This window comes from Sciurus vulgaris (genome assembly GCF_902686455.1).
Source record: "Sciurus vulgaris genome assembly, chromosome: 16".
NCBI classification, from domain to species: Eukaryota; Metazoa; Chordata; class Mammalia; order Rodentia; family Sciuridae; genus Sciurus; species Sciurus vulgaris.
This window is the reverse complement of record NC_136477.1, coordinates 42687045-42709640: the sequence shown is the minus strand read 5'-3', so window position 1 is coordinate 42709640 and position 22596 is coordinate 42687045. Positions and strand designations below refer to the sequence as shown.

General features: G+C 38.4%; 2 long non-coding RNA genes across 2 annotated transcripts in view; one reads left to right on the top strand and one right to left on the bottom strand.

Annotated features, from left to right (window-relative positions):
* The window catches only part of LOC306646543, a 402794-nt gene that overhangs the window by 193119 nt on the left and 187079 nt on the right, over nucleotides 1-22596 (top strand). The gene's annotated exons all lie outside the window — the stretch shown is intronic.
* The window catches only part of LOC306646541, a 54186-nt gene continuing 31850 nt past the window's right edge, over nucleotides 261-22596 (bottom strand). Inside the window, exons 3-4 of the long non-coding RNA XR_013759870.1 lie at nucleotides 6288-6402; nucleotides 261-1677 (exon numbers count right to left, since the gene is read on the bottom strand). This is a non-coding gene — a long non-coding RNA (uncharacterized lncRNA). The remainder of the gene's footprint in view (nucleotides 1678-6287; nucleotides 6403-22596) is intronic.

Below are 22596 nucleotides of genomic sequence, written 5' to 3'. Positions count from 1 at the left end.
CTCTGAGACACTGACATTCCAATCTCCTAGGGGCAGTCACCAATTTCCCAGACTTTGATGGCCTCCATTCCTCAATTTGACCAGATTTCTTATTCTACACTAACTGCCTGCCCTCAATTCTGGCTTCAGAAGGACAATATAGACTAACATGATTAAAATAGTCTCTAAAAACCTGGTATGTATTAAGTAGTCAATAAATGTCAGATAGTGCTACATTTATTATTTCTGAATAACCAGAAAATCACTCAAGATGCGGGAACTCAAGCAAGAGATTTTATTAAGCAGACAGGCAGAGTGTCTGCCTGCAGGGTAAGAGAGAGAGAGAAAATGAGAGAGAGAGAAAATGAGTGAGTGAGAGAGAGCGTGCAAGAGCAGGAGCAAGGGAGAGAGAGAGAATGGTGGTGGAGCAATTCTTAAGTAGTCAAATTTCACGGACTAATAACAATGGACCAATGACTGGTGAGGAGGTTTGCAGGCTAACAATCTGGACCAATTACTGGCTAGGAAGTTTGTGGGCTAACAATCTGGGTTGTAAAGTGGTGTGGGGGAGGGAGAATAATGGTGGGAGCAACATAGCAGATCTGATTCTAATATTCCTCCCTTTTTGTTTTTATAGATACGGGGGTGGGACAATGGTCTTTCTTCTGTAGCTTCTTCCTGCTGGTTAGGGGCATAGAGTCTCATTCCTGTAAAAAAAGAGAATCATGGAGGGCTTTAGGTGGGAGCAGAGGTTTTGGAGCCAGAGGTGTCAATAGTGAATTGCCGGTCTTGACTTTGGGTGTCAGGGGCTGGTAGTCTTGAAGGAGAATAGGTTGATTGGCCAATTGGTTGGTGAACTTGTGTGTGTCTACCAGCTCTCGAACTTGTGTATCTTGTAGGAATTTCTGTAGGCAATTTAGCAGCATGGCCCTGTTTATGAAAATCTGCAGACCTTAAAACAACCAAAAATTTCTGACTCTGGCAGTTTCTCTTGATGGTTATCTGGCACTCCTGCCTAAGAATCTCTTTAGTAGCCTCCAGTCTTACTTATTCTTGGGGCTAACATAAGTGTACATCTTAAGTTACATTTAACTATTGTTTCTACTTTTAAATGCCCAGGAATGGTTATGTTTTGTTTTTAACTGTTTTGCTAGGCATTCAAGACCAGGATGTTGTTAAAGGTCAGTTGAATTCCCACAGAGATTACTCATGGAGAACTTGAGAGCAACTTCTTAGCTCCTTTAGTGCCATTTGCTAGGTAGGGTCTTCTTGATGAGGTGATTTCCTTTGGAAGCATCAGGGATGTCTCCCTTATTCAGTGACGCCCCTCTGCAGAAGGTGCACTGGTTGACTTCTCATCCTCTAGTCATCTCATCAGTCTCCCTGATCAGGAGGTCCTGTGGCCCAGAGTTGCAAAACTCCTTAAAGAAGCTCTCCCATTTCCTGGGTTCAAGCTGACTCAGAAGGCAAGAGCCAAATACTGGTTTTCTTGACCCTTTTGTGTTAATCCTGATCTTAAACATCCAACAAGCCAGTCCCACCAGTCATAAAGTAAGAGGACTGGGCTTTAATGCTAATGTTTATGACTTTACAGTCATTTACCCCCTTTTATTTAATTGGGGTCTATATTGTCTGTCCTATAGGTGATGGCTTATTATCTCAAATTAATTTAGGTTGTTTGTTCTTGAAGTAGTACTTCTGCAAAATATTAATCAGGCAACAGTTATAGATTACAAGGGAAATACAAAATGGAATTAACAACAGTAAAACATTTAGTTCATGTAATAGCTATCTTTAATTTTGTTTGACCTATACATTATATCCCTTGTTTGAGATCACAGTAATTTTATAACAAAAAAAATCTTTTGAATATAAATTTAAATGAGCTGAAGTCTGGCTTATTTTGGATTCATTCTGCATACAGCAGGGTAGGAGGCAGAGTCTTATCTCAGGTAAGGTGGGGCTATTCACACATCTTAGGTAAAGTGCTCTACTTCTGAAGCTAATATTTGTCTCTTTCTTAAATGTCATTTTAACAAGCTTACATATATTGTTTCCTGAGTCTATATGAACATTAGTTAACACAATGTAACATGAATCAAACATGATGTAAAACATGAATCAAAGAGAGACTGAGAGAACTTTTAACTTTCCTTTTGTGTGGCAAAGTGGCAAAATGCTTTCATGTTTCAGGATATTAACCTTTAAACAAATCAGATGCTAAGGCTCCTGTTATAGAACATTAAATAATATAAATAAATCCCTAATACTATTCTTATTGACATAAAGAGGGGTGAGAGGGAAGAGAAGAGAATGTTTGAACATAGGGAATCTCTACCCACTTGCTGCTATGGTGACAGAAGTTGTATAAGTCCCATTCTCTGGCCAAGAGGAGTCATTATCTAACTAATATTGGTATCAAACTATGTTGCAATAGAAAATGAGCAAGGTTTGAGATATGGAGTCAAATGGAGAGGCTGAATGTTTCTGAGGAGACAGCCAAGGGTGTGTGGGTCACAGAGAATTTTATATTGGGCGCAGCCCATGGCTAAGAGTTCTCAGGAGCTCAGAGAAGGGAAACATGAGAGGAAGCAGTGTCCCTACAACCTCTCAGATTTCCCATGTAGGAGCAGACCATCAGTGAGGGTCATCACCATCTCTGACAGGTCTGCAGCCGAAGCCAAGGGAGACCCTGACCCAGCACTGGGGTTTTTAGAGAGAGAGAGAGAGTGAGTTCAGGGCCACTATAGAAGAGCTCTTAGGAACTCACCACGAGTAGAGGGAAGACTTTCCAGAGTCAAATTCTGTGGTGGGTGAGAAGGTGGGCAACAGCAAGAGGCAGAAATACCCCATGGTGAATATTGGCCAGGGAGGAGGGGGCACAGTCAAGGAGGCTCAGATCCCCATGAGGGAAGAGTCAGCAGGCAATGACCGTGGATCCCATCCTGGGTTTCATCACGGAAAGACTTTCCTACCCAGAAACATTTTCCTGTCCCTTCTACTAAATATATTTCCATACCTAGACCCTCTTATTTTTCTTTCCTATTCATTGACCTCTTTTTGTTCATATTCTGAAACAACTCTTATGAAATTTCTGAATTTAGATAAATTACTCCATTTTAATAAGATGAAATATTTTGTTATGTACCATACTCTAATTGAAACAGTTGAAATTTTTGGATCCCTTCGTATATAGACTTGTACCTGTTAGGACTTAACTCTTAGTAACCTTGTTTCTAGTGATGACACAAAGCAATTTTAAACCCTTTTTAGTTACCAATCTATGAAAACACCAATAATGTTTAAGTATGTTACCCCCATGGAATTTAAGGAGTTAGCATTTTAAGTTTGTAAATTAATCAGGTGTCTCTAACAAACACATTTGCATAATCCCACACATGCCAAATCTACTGATTTTACTGTAAAAACCAAGATATCAGACAAGTGAATTGAATAGTATCTGCCATCTCTTGCCTGTGGAAGAAAAGTCCTAGAAACAGTTGATATTAGACATTTTATAGATATCACATTTTATTAATTTGACCACCTAGAGACTTGTGAGGTAATTTTAAAGACATTTTACCTTCATTTGTTTGCCCAATGTTAAATTGACCCTTTTTAAATCATGTGAATTAAAGGTATCTGGATTCATTTTTTAATTTTAATTCATGAGTACTATATTTGGATGCACATATATAGACAGACAACATGATATCAGACAACAGGATATACACATAACACAAAAGCAAAAGCCTTGTAGCTTTTTATAGATGAATCTCCATTGCAATATAACAGATGTTCAAAAATAACTCTAGAGCTGAATAAAAATAGAACTTATCAAAAAAATTAACAATAAATATTAAATATTGTGAGCTCAAAAAACATAGCATTTAAGAAAAACAAAACAAAACAAGAGTCCTAGAAGAAAAATGATAATGGCCATTAATTATTTTAGTAAAATAGCATGAGAGAGGGAGGGAGAAGAAGAGAGAGAGAGAGAGAAAATTTGAGTTTGCCGGAAGAGCAAAGATAACGTAGGGAAATCTCTTTCCATTTCCCTGAGTGCTCTCAGAAATTAAAAAGATCCCTAAAAATGTTGGGATCTAAAGTGCTGTTTGGTTTGAGGTCTAGGGTGAGGCAACCCAGGGGAGGGTATGGGGTGGGATTGAGAGTGAGCTGCCCATTGGGAGAGAGGAATTGGTGAATATAGAGGCGAGGCATCTCTCGGCCCCCAGGAAATCACCTGAGCGAAGGACGAGTTATCCAGGAAGTTGTCACTACTACTAGGTAAGCATTGAGGCTAAACCTGTAGGGGGCACCTGGGTGCCTGGTGCAGGGGCTTTCATAGAGACAAATGTCCTAGAGAGAACCCAGGACCGGAGTAGGTCTCACAAGAGGCAGTCCTCTTTGGAAAGAATCCCCATCAGTCTGGAGCTTTCCTGCCTCTCAGGAAAGAGTCCCCCATCAGCCCAGAGCTCTCCTCCAGCAGTCAGTTTAGGGATTCAGCTGTGGCTTGGGGTTCCCCCACCCGCGGAGAGCCCTGGGGATGCCGGATGCGCAATAGTCACTTCCCAGGTAACCAAAAGCTGCTGGAGAAGCCACTTACCAAATGAGGCCAGTGTCTGGATGTGAAGGAGAGTGTCCAGGGGAATGGAAGGCGAGACTAGCGTCTGTGGTGTGTGGGGGCAGGTGTCTGGGGCAACAGATGGGATTCCACTCACCTAAGTGGTGGTAGAAGAGCCCATCTGAGTCACGGCACCAATAAAAGCACCCAGAAAACCACTCCAGACCTGGGAACTCAAGCAAGAGATTTTATTAAGCAGACAGGCAGAGTGTCTGCCCGCAGGGTGAGAGAGAGAGAGAGAGAGGGAATGAGTGAGTGAGAGAGCGTGCGAAAGAGCGAGAGCGAGGGAGAAAGAGAGAATGGCAGTGGAGCCATTCTTAAGTAGTCAAATTTTGCAGGCTAATAACAAGTGACCAGTGGCTGGCAAGGAGGTTTGTGGGCTAACAATCTGGACCAGTTACTGGCTAGGAAGTTCTTGGGCTAACAATCTGGGTTGTAAAGTGATGTAGGGGAAGGAGAATAATGGCAGCAGCAAAATAGCAGATCTGCTGCCAATAATTTCCTTTACAGAACTGCAGATTTTTACCGTTACCAGCACATGACAGGTCCTCAATCACATTTGCTTTTGACTGAACCACCTGAGTTTCTCCTACTATATCCTGGGCACTTGATTGAGGCAGGTTCAATGAGAACAAAAGGCTTCTCTGATTGACCAGCACCATGTTGTGAATGTCTTCTGGCCTGACAAATTTGGAACATACATTTGAAAACAAATATAAGATGGACAATGAAGTTTTGTGGGCAGGGAGAAATTACACCTGGTATTATTCTATGATGTGAGCATGCGGCTGCCATTAATCCGAGGAGAGAGCTAGGATCAGAGTTAGAGCATGATATTAGACCCTCAGATATCACCAAAGTGTGGAACGGACCAATGTATTGACACTTGAATCCTGAAGGACAAGTTAGTATGGACCAAGCATGGGCCAGAGGCTGACATCCAAAAGGTGAAAGAATCAGAAAAGTGTGGGTTGAAGCACATCTTGGCTGGAAAGCTCTGGTCGGGCACTGAGATAAAGAATAAGGGGATGAAATTTAGACCAAGCATCTAGGAATAGAGCCACAGTAGGCAGGAAACAGAATCTGGTTTGAATCTTTAAGCTTGGCAATGTTCACTGGCCTTCTCCCCTGGCTTTAAGTAGTCTCCCTGGTGTTTGCTGATAAGGAATGGCAGGTATAAGCTGCTTCCCTAGGTAAGGGAGGGTTTTATGGATGCCAGTGCCTGCAGGGAAGGTGCTTCCCACCAGAGAACTAACACCTGATATTAAGTACCTAAAGCTAATAATGACGGATTCCTAAGGGCAAAGACGCACTGTGCTAAAATGCGTAGTCAAGGATTAAGTTCAAATATTCTAGGTAAATCCACCTTTAAAGACAAGATGTTTATATCAACTTGTTCAATCATGCCTCCATTTTCATGATTCTTAAGGCAATTTCTGCCAAAATTTATTCTATATTCAATTTATTCACTCAGGTTTCTACTCCCCCCTCCCTCATCTTTTCTACTGTTTCTTTTATGTGACTAAGGTTATCTTGTTATAAATCTATTGGTCATGGCCTAATATAAAGAGGTGCCTATTTTCCCCATCTCTTCACCTCTACTGTGGAAACTTCTGACCTTCTATTCTCAGTATCTTTCCCATGAGCCACACTGCTTGAGATATGGGCCACTTGAACCACCTACCTTGCAGTTACTGGATCCAAGAAATAAGATGCTGTCTCCTGGGATATGGTAGTGGAGATGAGAGACTCTAATGACTTCTATTGGAACCCCCAAAAGAGGTTGCTGTAGACCTTTTCTGTCATGAGAACAAAGAAATAAATGACTTTTTAAAAGAACTTTTATTTGCAAGATGGAAATTTAACTTATATTAAAGTAAGTGTAACCAAAATCTCGGTCCTTGTTCCCAACACCAATTCAATAACGAGGGCATGGTTTTGAGAAAAAGGCAAAAAGAAGTTTTATTGCTTTGCTAGCAAAGGAGAAACACAGGGGACTCCTGTCCCAGAGGCTGTGACTCTGCCCATCAGGAGGAACAGGAGGATTTTAAAGGAGCTCTCCAAAGGCTACATTCCAGGTGTGCCCTGAGAGGGGGTCTCAGGGTACCCAATGGTGTGTGAACATTCACTTGTTAACTTGGGAGATATTTACTTCCTAGATCCTCTGGCAGATATATCTTTCTGGTGGAGCACAAATAACTCAAGGTAATCCTGTTCCCTGCCCCCAGATTAGGGATGGGGAAGAAGAAAAGGAAAACATGTCCCTTTTAAAAATAAGCCTGAGAGCCATATTCAAAAGGTGAAGCAGACCACTGTTACCTAAAGAAAATGACTCATCATTTCACCTAACTGAACAATCCAGCAGGATAAAGGCTGTTTGGATCAGGCTGTTCCTACATAGTTCTAAAGAACTTCTATCTTCCTGATCAATTTTTCTCAAGTTTGTTTTATTCCATTGTTTCATTCAGAAAAGGGGCTGCAACTGTGATTGTATATTATCCTTTAATCTTTTGATCAGAGAAACAAAGTGAGATCCTCTGTATCTAAAATATATAAGGCTTATTTACACCAACCTTTGTAACCCAGTTTTCAAAAAGATAAGAATTTGAACATTTCACCAAAGAAAATATTTGGATTGCAAATGAACACATGTAAATATTTTTCAGTGTATGTGGTCACTAGAACCCAGTAGTATAGCTATGGTTAAAAAGACTGACCACAATTGGTTTCAAGATGGTGGACTAGAGGGTGGCTGCAGTTCATGTTGCTCCAGGACTCAGGATTCAAAAGAGGAGATATTGAGAGACTTGGGACCAACTCAAAGCAGCCAGGTGAGTCTCTCCTGTTGGGGAGGCGTCCCGGATGGGGCGGTAGTCCCGGAACACAGGGAACTTTGTGAAGTAGAGCTGCCCAGCGAGACACCCCTCCCCCCGCTGGAGCAGTGAACTTGGACAACTGGGAGCATCGTAGAGGAGGCCAATCAGCACAGCGCTTGGACTCGGAGCGACCACTGGGGCTCCGGGCGGCTGCCCAGAGGAGGAGCTGTGAGGAGAGCTGTTTGGACTCAGAGCAACCACTCCTGAACTCCGGGGCCTGCACGGAGGAGGAGGAGGAGGAGGAGCGCGGCGGGTCACTGGGACTCAGAGCGACTGTACCAGAGTTACAGGTAGTTGCCAGAGGAGGAGCTGCGCAGCAAGCATTTTGGACTTGGAGGGACCGCTCCTGAACACCGGGGGGGGGGGGGGCTGCCCAGAGGAGGAGGAGGAGCAGGAGCGTGGCAGGTCACTTGGACTCGGAGTGACTGCATCAGAGCTCCAGGCAGCTGCTCAGAAAAGGAGGTGAGTGGTGAGTTGTTTGGACTCAAAGCAACCGCTCCTGAACACCCGGGGGGCTACCCGGAGGAGGAGGAGGAACAGGGCAGGTCATTTGAATTTGGAGTGATTGCCCAGGACTATGGGAGGTTGGCGGGACGAGGAGGCACGCGGTGAGTTGCTTGGACTCCTAGTGGCTGCACCGGAACACCAGGCGACTGTCCGGAGGAAGAGGTATGCAGCGGGTCGCTGGGACTCGGAGCGATTGTACGGGGCTCCAGGTGGCTGCTCAGAGGAGGGGCCACATAGCCAGGTGATTAGGTGCAGAGCAGGGTCCCAGGATCCAGGAGGCTTCTTGGTGGAAGAGCCGCAGAGAGACACACTTGGGGCGGAGCAAAGGTTCCAGAACTGCAGGCAGATTCTCTGAGGAGAGGCAGCCTAAGGAGACACATCTGCGAAGGATAAGGCTCCCAGGCCCAGGAGGTAGGTCTGGGCCCCTGGGAACGTTGCAGAGGAAGGCAACATGCCCAGGCAGTAGTTGTAGATTGAGGGGAACCTCTAGGAGGGGAACTGACCAGCAAGACCTCCCCACAAGGTGAGTCTTCCCTGCCGGGTGAGGTTTATCCACAAGGACGGTAAAACCAGAGACACATGACCAAATAGGCCTTGCCTCAGCCCACAGCCTAGTTTCCCTTTGGATGACCATTGGTCAACAAGTGGAGGCACTTCTGCCCACTAACAGGGAATATACCCCACCTGAAGGCCACCACCCCTAGAGAGGCAGCTTCCTTGTGGAGCACCGCATTATCATCTTCTTCCAAGACTTCAGCCTACTGAAGGCTAAGAGGGGATATACTAGAAATCCTCAGGGACATTATAAGTCAATAGAGGAAATCTGCAATATCTCAGTGGTCCACTGATACTTGAACAATATGAGAAAACAAGGGAAGAAAATGCCCCAAACAAATCTAGATGTTACATCAATAAAACCCAATGACAGCATGGCAGAAGAAATGACAGAAAAGGAGTTCAGAATGTACATAATTAAAATGTTCAGGGAAGCAAACGAGGAGATGAAAGAGCAAATGCAGGCACTGAATGATGAGATGAAAGAGCAAATGCAGGCATTGAATGATCACATCAATCGACAGTTAAAAGAGCAAATACAGGAAGCAAAAGATCATTTCAATAAAGAGTTAGAGATATTGAAAAAAAAAACAAACAGAAATCCTTGACATGAAGGAAACAATAAACCAAATTAAGAACTCCATAGAAAGCATATCCAGTAGGATAGAACACCTGGAAGACAGAACCTCAGACATTGAAGACAAAATATTTAACCTTGAAAACAAAGTTGAACAAACAGAGAAGATGGTAAGAAATCATGAACAGAATCTACAAGAACTATGGGATATCATGAAAAGGCCAAATTTAAGAATTATTGGGATTGAGGAAGGCTTAGAGAAAGAAACCAAAGGAATGAACAATCTATTCAATGAAATAATATCAGAAATTTCCCAAATCTGAAGAATGAAATGGAAAATCAAGTGCAAGAGGCTTATAGGACTCGAAATACTCAAAATTACAACAGACCCACACAAAGGCACATTATAATGAAAATACCTAACATACAAAATAAAGACAGAATTTTAAAGGCTGTGAGAGAAAAGAACCAAATTACATTCAGGGGGAAACCAATACGGATATCAGCAGAATTTTCCATCCAGACCCTAAAAGCTAGAAGGGCCTGGAACAACATTTTTCAAGCCCTGAAAGAAAATGGATGCCAACCAAGAATCTTATACCCAGCAAAACTTACCTTCAAATTTGATGACGAAATAAAATCCTTCCATGGTAAACAAAAGCTAGAAGAATTTACAAAAAGAAAGCCAGCATTACAGGACATTCTCAGCAAAATATTCCATGAGGAAGAGATGAAAAACAAAGAAGCAAATCAGCAAAGGGAGGAATTATCCTAAAGGAATTGTCAAAAAAAGGAGGAACCAAGTCGTGCCAAATAAATAAATAAATAAATAAATAAATAAATAAATAAATAAATAAAAAATAAAAATGAACCAAATGACCGGGAAACCAAATCATATCTCAATAATAACCCTGAATGTTAATGGCCTGAATTCATCAATCAAAAGACATAGACTGGCAGATTGGATTAAAAAGAAAGATCCAACAATATGTTGCCTGCAAGAGACTCACCTCATAGAAAAAGATGCCCATAGACTAAAGGTGAAAGGATGGGGAAAAACATACCATGCACATGGACTCAGCAAAAAAGCTGGAGTATCCATCCTCATTTCAGATAATGTGGAATTCAAGCCAACGTTAGTCAGAAGGGTTGAACGAGGATATTTCATACTGCTTAAGGGAAGCATAAATCAGCAAGATATAACAATCATGAACATCTATGCCCCAAACAGTGGCTCATCCATGTATGTCAAACAAATCCTTCTCAATTTCAGAAACCAAATGGACCATAACACAATAAACTAGGTGATTTTAACATGCCTCTCTCACCACTGGACTGGTCTTCCAAACAAAAATTGAACAAAGAAACCATAGATCTCAATAACACAATCAATAATTTAGACTTAACAGACATTTATAGAGTATACCATTCAACCAAGAGCTGAATACACTTTCTTCTCAGCAGCACATGGATCCTTCTCTAAAATAGACCATGTATTATGCCACAAAGCTATTGTTGCAAATACAAGAAGATAGAGACACTACCTTGTATTCTATCAGATCATAATGGATTGAAGTTAGAAATAAATGAAAGAGTAAAAAACAGAAACTACTCCAACACCTGGAGATTAAACAATATGCTATTATATGATGAATGGATAACAGAAGACATTAGGAAGGAAATTAAAAAATTCTTAGAGGTAAATGAGAACAGAGAAACATCATATCAAAATCTCTGGGACACTATGAAAGCAGTACTTAGAGGAAAATTTATTTCATGGAGCGCATTTAATAAAAGAAGTAAAACTCAACAAATAAACGACCTAATAGTACAGCTCAAAGAAAAAGAAGAACAGACCAGCATCAAAAGTAGTAGAAGACAGGAAATAGTTAAACTCAGTGCTGAAATCAATGAAATTGAAACAAAAGAAACAATACAAAAAATTGACAAAATAAATAGTTCGTTCTTCGAAAAGATAAACAAAATTGATAAACCTTTTAGCCACACTAAGAAAGAGAAGACGAGAAAAAACCCAAATCACTAAAATTCGGAATGAACAAGGAAATATCACAACAGACACGATTGAAATACAAAACATAATTAGAAGCTATTTTGAAAATCTATACTCCAACAAATTAGAAAATTTCAAAGACATCAGCAGGTTTCTAGAGACATATGAATTGCCTAAACTGAATGAGGAGAACATACACAATTTAAATAGACCAATTTCAGGTAATGAAATAGAAGTCATCAAAAGCCTACCAACAAAGAAAAGTCCACGACCAGATGGGTTCTCAGCCAAGTTCTACAAAACCTTTAAAGAAGAGCTCATTCCAATAATTCTCAAAGTATTCCATAAAATAGAAGAGGAGGGAACCCTCCCAAACTCATTCTATGAAGCCAATATCACCTTGATACCTAAACCAAACAGAGACACATCGAGGAAAGAAAATTTCAGACCAACATCCTTAATGAACATCTATGCAAAAATCCTCAACAAAATTTAGCAAATCACATACAAAAACATATTAAAAAGATAGTGCACCATGATCAAGTGGGTTTCATCCCAGGGATGTAAGGTTGGTTCAGCATCAGGAAATCAATAAATGTAATTCACCATATCAATAGACTTAAAATCAAGAATCACATGATTATTTCAATAGATGCAGAAAAAGCATTTGATAAAATACAGCACCCCTTCATGCTCAAAACACTAGAAAAAATAGGGATAGTGGGAACATTCCTTAACATTGTAAAGGCCATCTATGCTAAGCCCACGGCTAATATCATTCTAAATGGTGAAAAACTGAAAGCATTCCCCCTAAAAACTGGAACAAGGCAGGGATGCCCTCTTTCACCACTTCTATTCAATACTGTCCTTGAAACTCTAGCCAGAGGAATTAGACAGACCAAAGAAATACAATTTTCTCATACTAGACAAAGATGCCAAAAATAAGCAATGGAGAAAAGATAGCTTCTTCAACAAATGGTGCTAAGAAAACTGGAAAACCAATAGGGTCCAATAAAAGCTCCATCTAGCAGCTTCGTTAATGACAAAGTGTTGAACACTTTGTCCCAAGGACTGGAAATAGCGCAAGGACATGTATTTGTACTATTTTTACTCAACATCGTACTAAAAGTCTCAGCTAGTGCAATATGACAAAGAAAAGAAATAAAAAACTTAAGATGAAACTTTTTACATTTCAGATGATAGGTTTTTGTTAATATTTTGAACACTCTAAGGTATGTACAACAAACATATTAGAAAAACGAAGTGACTATCACAGTTGTGTAAGATCAATATGCAATAATTAATTATATTTTCATATGTAGGCAGCAAGTAATAGGAAAATAAAATTTAAAAAAGTTCCATTTATAATTGCATTGAGAGTAAAATAAGTACAAATTTAATAAAATATATACAAGCATATAAACTGAAAACTTGCACATTGCTGAGATACATTAATATCCTATATCAGTGAGAACACATTTTACGTGGGTTAAATCACTTACGATTCATATGTCAGTTCTCTTCAGATTTGGTGAATATAGTCTCCGCAAACCCAATCAGAATTCCAAGGAATTACTACAGAACTTGACAAACTGATTATAAAATTTTATTTGGAAAAAACAAAAGAAGAAAAACAAAGCAGGAAGGAAGAACAATACCTGATCTGAAAACATTGTGTAAAGCTATAGTAATCAACCCAATACACTATCTGCATAACAAATGATAAATACGTCAATGACCAAAAAGCCCCTACATAGACCGACACATGTATGGTAGTTACATGACAAAGGTACTAGGGAATTTAAGGGGAAAAGAAAAATGTTTTCAAAAAATCGTGCCAGGCCAGCTGTACATCCATATGGGAAGAAATGAACCTGCACTCTTTTCTCGTATCATTCATAAAAGTTAATTTGAGGTTCTTTACATACATTACTAGAGAGTTAATAAAATGGAATAGCACCTTGGGAAGTATTTATCAGTTTCTCATAAAACCACAATATAAAAACTAAAGTCTCTAAAAGAAAATATTAGAAAATACATTTGCAGTTTGGGGGTATGCAAACCTTTCTTAGAGAAGATACTGAAAGCAATAACCAAAATGAAACAGTAAGTTTGACCTTATCAAATTTAAAAACACCACTTCACCTTAAGCCATTACTGTAAAAACAAAAAGATATGTCACAACTGGGCACATTTTTCATTAGAAATATTTCTGATAAATAATTAATGTCCAGAGCATATAAAGCAGTGTTGCCTGCAAATCAAAAAAGAGAAAAACAACTCAGTATGAAATCGAGCACCAATGCGATCCTACAATATGTACAATCAGAAAAATGAGAAATTATGCTCCATTTATGTATGATCTATCAAAATGCATCAATGTATTCTACTGACATGTACAACTAATTAGAGTAAATTTTAAAAAAGAAAATGAACACAAGACTTTTAGAGACAAAAATCACAAAAATATAGAAATGTCCAATAATAACCTATGTTTCTAATTCCTAGTGAAGTATAAAAATGAACCCGCAATGCAGTACCACTATGCATATGTTAAAAAGACTGACACATTAATATTGGCAAGGGCATGGTGTGACTAAAACTATCAAATGCCATTGGTATAAATATTAAAGTCTCACAACCATTTTGGAAAACTATATTGGCAATTTCCCACAAAACTAAAAATTTTTCTACTTAGGATCAAGCAATTCCACTCCTAGGCACATCCAAGAATATTGAAGACATCCTCGGAAAGACTTGTGCAAGAATATTAGATGTAATTTTATTCATAATAAAAATTACTGTAAACAACCCAGATTTTCATAAACATTTAAATGATAAATTGTGGAGTGGTCATTCAGATGGATGCTACCTAGCAATAAAAAGGGAATTTACTGACAACAGTGACATGGGTGTGTTTCAAAATTATTAAGCAAAAGAAGTCAAACAACAAAGAACTATCTGTCATCCTCCTGTTTACATAAAGTTCTGCAGGAAAAACTACGTTAGAGTTGTAGAAGTGAGAACACCATTACCTGTTAGTAAAACTGACTAGAAAGAGTTAGAAGGAAATTTCCTGAGGTGGTAAAAATGTCCCATGTGTTGTTTTAAGTGTGGTTATGTATTTGTATGTACAACCAACAAGACTTGGGAAAGTAGACACATTTCATTGGTGGAAAATATCCTAAAAATTAAGAGAAAAAGAGAATGAGATATATTTTAACAGCAGAATTAAGAGGAAAAAACATCCTTTAGTTAAAGACAATTATTTTCCCTTATATTTTCAGTTCAAACTTTTGGGCAACTTGGAATAATTTGCCTCTACTGTAGACTGCTACCCACAAATCTCAATTCCTCTTCTTTTTTTTCTGGCTGTGTGATCATGAGTATCTTAACCATTTTTTTGGCTTAACCTGTTCAGTGAAGAAATTGAATTACAAGTTCTTTAAATTTCCTTCAAATGCACTTTAAGCATATATTGAATATTCAATCTTTTCCAGTAATATCGTTACAACAAAACAGAAATAATTCCTTAATTTTTATCAAGAAACTTATTTTATTTTGTTTTAGTTTTTTTAAAATCTTCTTTCTTCTTTCGTTTTCTCTTGTTTTGATTGCTTGTGTTTTGATAGGTTCATGGACACTTGAGCGTATACATATATATCTCACTTTTCTCATTTCAAGCATTTTGTGAAGGTACTTATTTTTTATCACTCTGTTTTGGAGGGCTAGGGTTATTGATTAGTATATTCTGGTGTTGTATTGTTTTTCATATATCTATTTTCTATTGATTCTCTTTCTCTCTTGCCTTTGGCTAACAACCAAATTCTGTGATTTGCTTTTTTACTTTTACTTTAATTTTTTCTTCTACTTTCTCTCCTACTCCCTCATAATTATCACATCATACATCTTCTCTGCATTCTCTGTTCATCTATTGAAATAGCATACCCTTTTGCAAACATGCTGTTGGCAATTTTGGATCATACTATTCCCTCTTTATTGGACCAGTTAATAGTATAGATATCATAATATAAATGAAGTATTTAGTTTAATGCTGTTAAATATTTTTTTACTGGGACATCACTTGTCACCCTGAGATTTGTTATTTGAGCCCAGCACTGTATCTGTCCCAAACAAACAAACACATGAAAATTGCAAACTGTTGACCCTTGTCATTGTCCTTGTCTTGGGAGAGATACAGGTAAACCAGCAGATATCAACATAGGTGCTCTCATTCACATTTCTTCTCTGTGACAGGCCAATCAAGAAACAGAAATAATAATGTGTTTCTAGGTGCAGAGTTGAGCACTTTCAAATCTCTGCCTAGAGACTCTTTCCAGGGGGGATATTTGGTCATAGGGAAAGGAAATTGTGTATGTAGCTTGTTTTGATTTTTAAGCGGAAACCAGAGGTAGCTGTTTAGAGTTCAAGTCTAGTTCTGTAAGTTTGGATGAGACACTTAAAAATAAGCCATGGGGCCTTTTTTAAAATAACTTTCAAAATAAAGAGGCTTCTTGGAAGATACCCAAAATTTATTGTATCAATAACAAGTCCGCTCTCATTTAGAGTCTCTGCACAACCAATCTGTCTTTAACACTCTGGGATTATTTTTTTCCTAAAATGTCAAACTAATTTTCTTACTCCTCAGGTTAAATCTTTTACTGACTCCCCATCATACCAATGTACCATGCAGAGTTTTGCACCTGCACATATTGCCCATCTTATCTCCAATTACATACCCACCTGCAGTCTTTTTGAATCATTGAGCATTAGGAGCAGTTCCTCAAATGCACCAGAAGGTCAAAGTCCTGCCTAAATTTGCTCATCTGTTTCTCTACCTGAGAAACCCATCAATAACTTATTGAATTTGCCAATTTCCATCTTTAGGCTTCAGATCAAATTTTTCTTTTTGAAAAATCACTTGCTTCCCTTCTGCCTAGCCATCCTCTTACCCACCCTATAGTAAGTTAGAATTCTCTCCTCTTTCAGTTCCATTTTCCACATTCACATAACTTTGCATGCCTTTTTTTGGAGAAAAAAAGAGTAGAGTTTATTATCCTTTATGTAAGGGAGAACTGAACCTCTAAGATGTACCCTTTTAGGTTTTTTAATTTCCTGCCTAAATCATAATACTTAATATTTTTACATTAATGAGTGATTCTTTTTCTATCTTCCCATTAGATTTAAACTTCTTGAAGGTAGAAATGCTGCAAAGTTCATCTTTATATCTAATGGGTATTACAAAATAAATAAATAAATATTTAATAGTATGTTCTCTGAGAAATACAAAGTCTGGTGGTCCATTTTCAGAATACAGTATTTAACTTTAAATGTAAAATTACTGGGATGTAAGAAAAGCAACCAGGCAGTGGGGAGCAAAATGGTTACCAGCAGTTAACACCTGAGTGTGGCAGATTTAAAGTCTACACAAACAGGAAGTTGTGGAAGGGGCTGGCCTGACCAGTGGAGATAAACTGTGTACATGCCAAATTGCACTCACCCCTGAAAGACCTTTCTGCCATAATATAATAAAGGAAGGTTAAGACAACTAAAGGTATATTTTTTTTTAATTACTCAATTGGAGACAGTAAAATCCAGTTGACATTCAGGAAAATTGTGCACCCCATAGTATTTAGTCAATGAGGAAGCTGACTTTGTGCACTAGGGGATAAATCGCTGATTATAACTGCCCTGGATGTGCCTGCTCACCCACACCAGATCGTGCAAGATCATCAATGAAAGCCTTGCTTTTGCAGTTGTACCTTGTGTCTCTTAGACCATTCTTTGGGTTTGGGCAGGTGAGCATGTTTCTCACATTTTATAATAAAAATAAAAAGTTTAAAATTGTATGGTATATCCATATCTACCAAAGGAAACACATAAATCTGGTCCCTGATTGTCTTAATTCAGCATATGCATGTATTTGTGGTAGAGCTTTATCTATCAAACTGTATAAATACATTCTATTGTCATATACAACTAATTAAGACAAATAAAATTTTAAAAATTAAAAAAAATGATATGAAGAACAACCCTAAAAATACAGTACTAATTACAAATTTCTGACACTATTTGGAAGACTTTTCCTAATGCCTTCCTTGTTTAAAAAAAAAAAAAAACATGTTGCTAAACTACACTGATCCTTGGTTGATTGTTTATCTTTTATCTGTTTCTTGCCTATTATTCATGTTGAGAATGTTACTGATGGAGAAACTGGTAAAAGATCCATAACTGAGACCTGGAATCCTGAGATCAAAGCGTTGTTTCTTGCCATTGTGTTTGGGAGTCTGGAATCAAGGGAGAGTAGTAAACTACCTGATCAGATAGTTTTCACATGTGACAATATGGGAAAATGAAGTTATTCTGTTCTTGTCAGGGTCACAGGCTGCTTCTTTTTTTTTTATGTTTGATTCAACCTTTATTTTTTTCCTCCCCCCACACCTCCCACCTCTCTTTTCCCTAAATACAGTCCCTCCTTCCTCCATTCTTGCCCCCCTCCCACCTCCCATTATGTGTCATCATCCGCTTATTAGTGAGATCATTCGTCTTTTGGATTTTTTAGATTGGCTTATCTCACTTAACATGATATTCTCCAATTTCATCCATTTGCCTGCAAATGCCATAATTTTATTATTCTTTATGGCTGAGTAATATTCCATTGTGTGTGTGTATATATATATATATATCTCACAGTTTCTTTATCCATTCATCAGTTGAAGGACATCTAGGTTGGTTCCACAGTCTGGCTATTGTGAATTGAGCAGCTATGAATATTGATGTGGCTGTATCTCTGTAGTATGCTGATTTTAAGTCCTTTGGGTACAGGCCAAGGAGTGGGATAGCTGGGTCAAATGGTAGGTCCATTCCAAGTTTTCTAAGGAATCTCCACACTGCTTTCCAGAGTGGCTGCACTAATTTGCAGCCCCACCAGCAATGTATGAGTGTACCTTTTTCTCCACATCCTCTCCAACCTATTGTTGCTTGTATTCTTGATAATCGCCATTCTAATTGGGGTGAGATGGAATCTTAGTGTAGTTTTGATTTGCATTTCTCTTATTACTAAAGATGGTGAACATATGAAAAAACATATGAAAAATATGTGTGTTGATTGCTTGTAGATCTTCTTCTGTGAAGTGTCTGTTCATTTCCTTAGCCCATTTGTTGATTGGGTTATTTGTATTCTTGGTGTAGAGTTTTTTGAGTTCTTTATATATTCTGGAAATTAGTGCTCTATCTGAAGTATGAGTGGCAAAGATATTCTCCCACTCTGTAAGCTCTCTCTTCACATTGCTGATAGTTGCCTTTGCTGAGAGAAAGCTTTTTAGTTTGAGTCTATCCCAATTATTGATTTTTGCTTTTATTTCTTGTGCTATGGGAGTCCTGTTGAGGAAGTCTGGTCCTAAGTGGACATGTTGAAGATCTGGACCTACTTTTTCTTCTATAAGATGCAGGGTCTCTGGTCTGATTTCAAGGTCCTTGATCCATTTTGAGTTGAGTTTTGTGCAGGGTGAGAGATAGGGATTTAGTTTCATTCTCTTGCATATGGATTTCCAGTTTTCCCAGCACCATTTGTTGAAGAGGCTATCTTTTCTCCATTGCATATTTTTGGCACCTTTGTCTAGTATGAGAAAATTGTATTTATTTGGGTTTATGTCCATGTCCTCTATTCTGTACCATTGATCTACCTGTCTATTTTGGTACCAATACCATGCCATTTTTGTTACTATTGCTTTGTAGTATAGTTGAAGTTCTGGTATTGCGATACCCCCTGTTTCATTCTTCCTGCTAAGGATTGCTTTAGCTATTCTGGGTTTCTTATTCTTCCAGATGATTTCATGATTGCTTGCTCTATTTCTGTAAGGTACATCATTGGGATTTTAATTGGAATTGCATTGAATCTGTATAGCACTTTTGGTAGTATGGCCATTTTGACAATATTAATTCTGCCTATCCAAGAACATGGGAGATCTTTCCATCTTCTAAGGTCTTCCTTAATTTCTTTCTTCAATGTTTTGTAGTTTTCATCATAGAGATCTTTTGCCTCTTTGGTTAGATGGATGCCCAAGTATTTTATTTTTTTTTTTTGAGGCTTTTGCAAATGGAGTTGTTTTTCTCATTTTCCTTTCAGCTGTTTCGTCGCTTGCATATAAAAATGCTTTAGATTTATGCGTATTGATTTTATAGACAGGCTGCTTCTTGACACATCTTATTTGCACAGTCTGGTATTTTCTAGAACCACCTTCATAGATGTTTTGAGGACTGCCTGTGGAAGGCAATTCACCCACTGTCTCACATGTATAGAGCTCTAAGAATTGAGATTTTTCTGGAGAAAAAATTTGGTTAGCAATGTATCAAACTATCAGCACAAAATCACTTAGAAAGTAAGTGCTATGACATTTCTTCCAACAAGAAAGACTATTTTTAAATATCAAATAATGACACTGGAGTGTAGAAAACTGGACAGCTCACATTAACATTCAACTTTACACTAGATTCTTTATTCTACTAACTTTTCTAAAGGTATCACACTTATTCTCTCTCAATTTTATTCTACTTACCAAAATTGTAAATTTATACTTGGAATTTTGAAATTCTATGAAAATGCTAGTTAGGAAATCAGCCATATTACTATGGCCAAATGGTTTTCTCAATTACATTATGAGACATGTGGCTGTGCCCCAAGCTACAAAGGAAAGATTTCCTTAAGAGTTTTTGCTTTTCTTTTAAAGAACTTTGGAAAATATTTTAGTATAATGACATTGTCCCATTTTTTCCTCAGAATTTGTGAGTCTACCAAATGGTGCCAATAGGTATTTTCTGATGTTAAGAGAGACCTGGATTCTGGTCATCATTTTTTGTACTAATGCATTTCCAACAGGCACAATCCTAGGTTTAGAATTCAAAATAGACTTGAACATAGATCTTGCTGTGTTATGGGAAACATTTGTGTGGTTGTTTTCAGCTTCAGAATAAGTCCAAATTTCTGTATCCTTGAGATTCTGGGATGATAATGGGCTACCTTATGTCCTTTTTGAACTCCACTACATTTGCTTATTTGAAGTTGCAGGTATTATTTTAAGTTGGAATTATCATATTCATGCTCAGAAACTTCCTCAAGAATATAACTGAGACCTAAAACACTATTCTTGAGAAACATACCTTGTCAAAGCAGCACTGCCCTCAACAGGGCCAGCTTCATGGGCTTTGAACCTGTGTAATCATAAGGGTCCCAGCCCTGCACTTCATGTGATGCTCTCCCGTCTGTCTTGAATTTCTTTGAACACTTTTTAAGAAGGAACCCAACATTTTATCTTGACTGGTCCATGCCATGTGTCTTATTTCAGAATGAGAAAAGGATATGGGAGAGAAGCATTCATGGTCATACTAGATTTACTAATCTAACACAGTGAGAACTTGGTATAATTCACTCAAAATTGCAAACTGCACAAAACCTTGCCAAACAAAGCAACCCTCTGGAGTTTTCAGCTTTGTGGATAGTGAAAAGAAAGAGTATTTTGGGTTGGCACTGAACTACCACAAGCTTGAAAATAGCCCTAGAGATGAGGTCTGCAGTATCTCTGGTCTCCAGAGAAACTGTTGTTTTGGACAACCAAACAATGAAATTAACTTGAACTATCCAGGACACATGGGAAAGCGATGACTGACATGATCTTCCTCCCAGACGTACACACTGTAATATGAATGGAGTGTATTGTGAGGACAGGAGGAAGGGGAGAGCCAAAGTTAGGAATTCTCAGTCATGCTAGACTCTAAAAGAACAGGGGACAAAATCCAGATGGAGACTTTTCTTCTGCCAGGTGTGATCTTGGAAATAAATACGTGAGTTAAAATCTCTCTAAATATAAAACCACTTAAGTCTTGAAGGAAGTCAAGGAGCCACCCTCAGAGAAATATCAGAGGTCGGTTTTGCATTTCTATTCCATTTTGTGAAGACCATGGGGGAAAATATCTCTTCTGTGCTTCTTGCTTTAATAAAAATGTGAGTACTACAAGTTTGTATAAACAAGTTTTCATGAGAAAATTCTACAAAATTGGAAACATGTAGAGCCTAGAAGCATGGGTGTGGGATAGGTCTTCCATAAAGGGATAGCAGATTTTAAAAATATGGGTATAAAGCTGACTTGGACTCTGATGCAGAAACAGATGGTCTTGTAGACAATTTGGATTAGAGTGAAAAGAAATATTGCTGGCCATGAGATTTTGCCCAGCATTCAAATGAGAGCTGCACCTCAGTCTGAATGCAGGGTTGAAACTTGACCACAGAAAGGCAGATGGGTACCCAACAACGGCCTTATTGTTACACTCAGATGGTAAACTACCCGAGGACAGGGCCAACGTCTATCATGGTGCTGGTGCTGTTGATAATGAAGACACATGGTTCATGGTGATGAGCAGACCTGTATCCATAAGCAGTAAAGTCAAAGAACAGATAAAAAGCAGAATATTTAAGCAGTCATAGAAATTATTTTGGTATTTTGCTTGTGTGATAAAGACTGAAATTTTTAAGAGTCTAATTAATGGTTAGAAACCCTCAGTGCATTGTTCAGTGTCCAATTCGTGATGTTACTGAAACCTTTTGCTTTAGTTTGGTTTCATTATACCTGATGAAGAATTTCTACCAGAGAAATTCTGTTCTGCCATCATAATTCAGAGAAAAAAAAATAGATGACAGCAAATAGTATATATTCTCCATCCAACTGCTTTGAAAATAAAATGTCATGTAATACAGTTCCTCACTTACAAGAGATAGCTCTAGAATTCAGGATGTTTTTGGTTTACATGTATCTATTGTCTCTGACATTCAAAATTCAGAGACACTTCTTGACTTGCAAGGCAGCATGGTATATATAGTAAAAGTAACATTAGGTTTTCATAAAATAAACTTGGGCTTGAATTATGGTCCCATCAATGGATATTAGTAATAATTTGTTCTTCTGCCTCTGTCAATGGGACATCATGTTATTCAAAATAGGGCAGATTTTGTTGCTGTAAGAATTACCCTAAGAGATCAGTGAATTTAGACAAAGGTTTTTATTTCTTGCGTATAGTACTGTTCAGTCTGGGTTGATCACTCTCTGCTGTAGGCCCCCAGACCCAGGCTTATACAGCTTTCAACATGATAAGTTCCTCCACAGAACCATAGAAAAAGGAAAAAAAGCATGTGTATTTTGCACTGGATCTCACAACTTGCACCCAGAAGTGACACGTGTCAGTTAGTCACTTTTTTTTTTCATTAGTGAAGCAAGTCACATTGCTATGCCAGAACTCAAAGGGGCTGGAAGAGGGCTTTCACACCATGTACACAGAAGAAGAGGAAAGTTTGAACGTTTCTGAACACCACTAATTACTATTGCAAAATAACAATGCCTCATTCATAGGGTTGTTGCTTAAACATATCTGTAAAGCATCTAAATAGTAGTAGAGTTTCAATACATGGTAGTTATTA